Genomic DNA, 5,467 nt, shown 5'->3' with positions numbered 1-5,467 from the left:
AAATTAGTCTATTTGTCCTTGATTTGAGCCAGTAAATAAGGTTATCTGCCAATGGAGATGAATTGTTCCTATTTTAAGTGGAAAAATCTTATTCTATTGGCAAATAGTCTTATTTACCTGCTCAAATCAAGGACAAATACACTAATTTCAAGAAAATTTTACCTATTTTTAGTTTAGATTTTGCAGTGTGACAGCGCTACCACCAACAGGTGATGGGACTTTCAACAACAGACGTGTAGAAGATCCGCAGCGTCTGGCTACAACACTGAAGGACCTAAGCTTCCTCAAGAAGTAGAGTCGGCTCTGTCCCTCATGTACAAGCCCTGGCAAAAAATTATGGAATCACCGGCCTTGGAGGATGTTCACTCAGTTGTTTGATTTTGTAGAAAATAAAAAAACAGATCACAAACATGACACAAAACTGAAGTCATTTCAAATGGCAACTGTCTGGCTTTAAGAAACACTAAAAGAAATCAAGAAAAAAAACAAAGTGGTAGTCAGTAACGGTTACTTTTTTAGAGAGGGAAAAAAATATATGCAATCACTCAATTCTGAGGAAAAAAATATGGAATCATCCTGTAAATTTCCATCCCCAAACTAACACCTGCATCAAATTACACCTGCTTGTTAGTCTGCATCTAAAAAGGAGTGACGAAACATTACAGAGCTGCTGCACCAAGTGGACTAACATTAAAAATGGCTCCAACACCAGAGATGTCAGCTGAAACGAAGGAGAGGTGATTCCATAATTTTTGGTTGTAGACGGTTGTGTCCCCCAGTCCAAACTGTTCTCCAGGCGAACGCTGAGGTATTTACACTCCATCTATTATCCCATGATAGAAATAGTGTTTGACCCATTTCTGTTTCTCCTAAAATCTACACTCATCTCCCTTGTTTTACTCGCGTTCACGATGAGACGGTTGCAGCTCCCTGCTCACAGCTTCTCGTCCGTCTCTGACGCAGACAAAGACTGCAGCGTCGTCTGAGGCTTTCTGCAGGTGTCTCGTACATATATAAAGTCAACAAAGAGCTGCTGGTGACTGTGGAGGCTGTTGTGTGTTTCTCACTAACATAAAGGAGATCAAAGATTGATAAATCAGGTCAACACCTCTTTGAAGCACAGAAACATCGACTTTATCCCCTTCGGCGAATGAGATTGCCACTCGGCATGAAAACCAATCAAAATATTCAAACAGTTGTTGGGAAGAAATCGAGACATGACGAGCGTTTGCTTTTTCTGCAGCTGTTTCCGGCTCACATGCACGTTTGCTGGACTTTGTTCCGCGGCTTCGCAGAGAGAAGGTTTTCCAACTTCCCGCCAAAAACATTGAGATTTGGTTAATCCTCCTTTTAAATCTAACTGTGCATGCATACCCATCTGTGCTACGTGTCTCGTCGCTACCCACATAACAGACAGCCACACTGTTCATGGCTCGACTCTGTAGGGATTAAAGTAGAATGAGAAAGGGACGGACGGAGGCTGAGTTAAATTCAGACGACTAGATGTTGCCTCCATTTAAAATGGTTCGCTTTGTTTTCGCTATGTAGGACTTTGGCTCTCATTTAGCACCAGAATCCTTTTTTTTTTTTTTTTTTGGGTATGTTTAATTATATTTTTTTCTGTGTTTCTTTGCATTGGTACCAAGGGAGTTTTTCTGCTAAACTTTTTTTATGCTACACTGGTTGTCATTCTGTCATTCAGTTTTTTTAGACAAAGGTCTAAGGGTGTCTAATAATTACAGTGCTACTTTATGTTGCGTTCTGTTAAAATGACATGCTGCATCTTTTGCCTCATCAGACCTTGATTTTAAGACACCCATCACTAGGATTTGACTGTGATGTAAAGATTTGACTGTGATGTTAGTCCAGATCCCCCTAAATGCGTAAAATGGCTCCGTAAGGCACTCCGCAGCTCAGAAGCCAATTTAAGCACCGTGTTGTTTCATTATTTGTGGCACCTACAGATAATAAGACCTGACTTTTTTTTAAGCAGGTTCAGGGTCAATATTTTGTACTCAAATGGCCAGAATGGTATAAAACCTGCAAAAACATAAAAATAGACATTGAAGTTTGGAAAAGTGACATTTTGTAAAGGAAAATGTGGAGGAGCCCTTTGGCTTTTTTTATATATATAATAGCATCAATTAGAAAATGGAGGAGCTTTCATCAGCAGCTAGACCCAAGACTTTCGTAGCCCAACAAACAATCAAAAAGTTGTGGCGACCATGTTTAAGATTTCAGATTTAGTTTTACATTTGATCTGATTTAGGAAACAAAAAAAAAACGGTGCCTCAGCACTAATTAAAAAGTCAGATTTGTTCATCAGATTATTTTTATTTTAACTGTGACAGATTTTAGTGGACTTCATGCATGGCATAGAGCTGCGTTCCTAGGCGATATTTTCTGCCGGATGCATAAAGGCCATTTCTGGTTTAGTTTTCAAACACTTATAATCTTCTAATAACACCAAGCGGCATTAATATAGCCCGCTCCATAACGCTGCGTTTATTCCCACAACGCAGAGCTGCTGGTATGGACCAAAATCAGACATCAGCTGATCGTGAAATGTTCACAAACACTCCTGTTGTTAAGAGTTAATAAATGGAGATGTTTATGTTAGGACCTCTGTTTACAGTAAAACTGAATTAAATCATGCAGCTTACACAAAAATGGACAATGTAAAAGGGAGGGTGAAGTATTAGCTGTCTGTTTATTTACTGGAGATGTTATAATGATGGAGGGATGTGGCTCAGACTTAGCTGTCAGTCTGTGGAGGACAGAACCAAGAAGGAGTTTAGGACTCGCTCTAACCCTGGTTAAGCCCTGGATGGCCGGGTCTGCTCTGCCTTCATTCAAATGGGCTGACTCACGGATGTAAGGACGCCGTGATACATTACTAACGTCGAACAATCTGTTCTTTTTATACGTTGCATAATTTCAATGAATGTTTTTAAAGCCATATGAATAATCAGTAACTTGACAGTAATTCCTGAGATTGTTAAAACTTTTACAGCAATAAACATGCATTTCTGAAACGTTGAAGATTCGCGTGTTCTTCTTTTTGCATCACTCAGGTGAGACATAAATAGGCTCTCAGCTTGTTGGAAGATTTTAAAAAATAAATAAAAAAAAAGGTGAGTTTACAGCATCTGAATGAAAGTTTGCTCTGAGTGCCTTGTTTGCAGCCAGTGGGCTTCAGAGCCACGTGGAGGCAGAACACCTTTTACTTTCAGCTGGACCTTCTTGTAAGAGATGGGATCACAAGCCAATAGTAAGTTGTGGAGTTTATAGACATTCCAGTTAATAAAAGGGCCACTGATGCCCGTCGTTGGTCGCCTATGTTTGAACTTCAGCTGTGACTGAACACAGACGTTTATCAGCCAGTGCGCACGTTCCAGACACACTATCGAAGCCGGGAGCGTGACTGGAGCAGATATTGACCCATTTTTTTAGTTTTCTTGCTGCGCTGACTGAGCTGACGTTCAGATTCTTAGAAACGTCAACGCTCAATAGCTGTCAGTGTCTGACTAGATGCAGGCTGTAACACGGGAACGCTCGGGGAGAACGTCTCTCAGCACAGTAGGAGCGCATTATAGACTCGCTGCTAACCATGACGGATGCTTTATTAACAGGGCTGTAACAATCCTAAGGTATGGCAGCCAAACTATGCTCGCATTAAGTCTTTTATTTAAAAATAGTTCATTTGTCATTTTTCCTGAAGGTCTGCAACCATGTTTTTTCAACTGCTTTGTCTTGCAGACACATCACTTTGTGTTTTTTTTTTTTTAATTCTCCCCCCAGGACAATTCACATACATCTATTAGTAATTTTCATTGGACAGTAATTGCGATTAATCCTTCATGGATCGTAAAAATGCTCACATCACTGTTACCATGGAAAGTTTATTTAAATAAGTGTAAAAAAAAAAAAACCTTTCCATTTGTAACGCCTGAAACCATGTTTAGGAATTGAATCTTTTTCACACACTAGTTTATCTAAACAAAACTCACACATGTAGAGGAAATAAATTTAGATAATCCTTCTCCTGCAGGCCTCAATTGGATTTCATAAAAACGTGAGATTGGTTTTTAAAATACCATTCATTTTAGTTTCATCCACAAATTAACCGCTTATATTCTTTTTAATTAATTAAGTTGGTCTGTTTCTTTTTCTGTCATACTTGTGGGTTTGAAATGAATGCGACATCTAGAGCTATGTGTAAATAAAACCTTGAATAAAAAGCCTCTAGTGACGGACAAGGTTGAAAAATGTGCAACAATCCGCTTCCCTAAGATAATTGTTGTTCAAAGTGTTTGATTTGCATCATTAAACCTTAATTTTAGGTTTTAGGTCAAAGATGCCCTTATCATCAGTTACAGACCAATACTCTTTGTATCTAAACATTGATGGAGGAGAAATGGTTGTTGATTGGGTTTCTGAGCATTTACACAGTAATAACCTAATTGAAAAGTTTCAGTCACGTTATAGAGCCCATCATATTTCCCAAACTCCTCAGAAATTCGACTCAAACATGTTAAATCTCAGTACTTCATTTCACAGTGACAGCGTTCTCTTAAATAGGCTCGAACATGTTGTAGGGCTCAAGGGAACTACAGTGTTTGTCTAGATCATATTTCTTCAGCTGATTCCAGTTCGCCAGCCACCCACAGGGGTGAGTTCTTTATTATATTAATGAATCTACTTCAGACAGAAAGGTTTACATTTCCTGTGTTATCCTGATGATACCTAGAAAGCCTGCTGAATACAATCAGTTGCTTAGTGTATAGATATATGTCTTCTAGAGATAAAACCTGCCATTACTTTTTATTTATTTTTAGCTTTCAAGCCCAGGCAGAACAGACATTGTTTTGTTTAGACCGTAGCAAATAAAATAAAACCATTTCCTAGCTATTTATCCTGGATGGCATTCATTTTGAATGTAACTATTTAAACAGTTTTACTTTTAATTTTTTTCCAGTCTTTGTCATTTTTGTCTTGTACTGTGGGCGAAATACGTATTTGATTTCCTACAGAGTTCCTAAGTTTACTCACTCATAAACAATCGCACAGTCTCTAAATATTATGATAGCTTTATTACCAAAGAGAATATTAATTAAAAAAAATAAAAAATTGTGTCACTAAAACAAAAAATTGGTTCGCACGTCAAAAATCGAAATGTAAAGTGTAAAGTGTTTGAGCAATAACTCAGCCCTAGCAGTCATATCAATACATTTATCTTTTTGAGATACTAGTGACCTGAATTTGTTATTCGTATAGAGCACACCAGTCTACATAATCATTGTTTTTTATTTCTTTACAACAAAGTCCAGACCTAAGAGCTGTCAAAGGATGTAAGGGACAAGATGGTGGTTCTGCAAAAGATGGAAGGGGCTCCAGGTGGAAGCACGGTGAGAATCTGACAGATTTTGGATACATTATTGGGAAATGGAATAACTATAAATGCCAA

This window comes from Fundulus heteroclitus, chromosome 9 (genome assembly GCF_011125445.2).
Source record: "Fundulus heteroclitus isolate FHET01 chromosome 9, MU-UCD_Fhet_4.1, whole genome shotgun sequence".
Taxonomy (NCBI): domain Eukaryota; kingdom Metazoa; phylum Chordata; class Actinopteri; order Cyprinodontiformes; family Fundulidae; genus Fundulus; species Fundulus heteroclitus.
Note: the sequence above shows the minus strand (reverse complement) of the source record.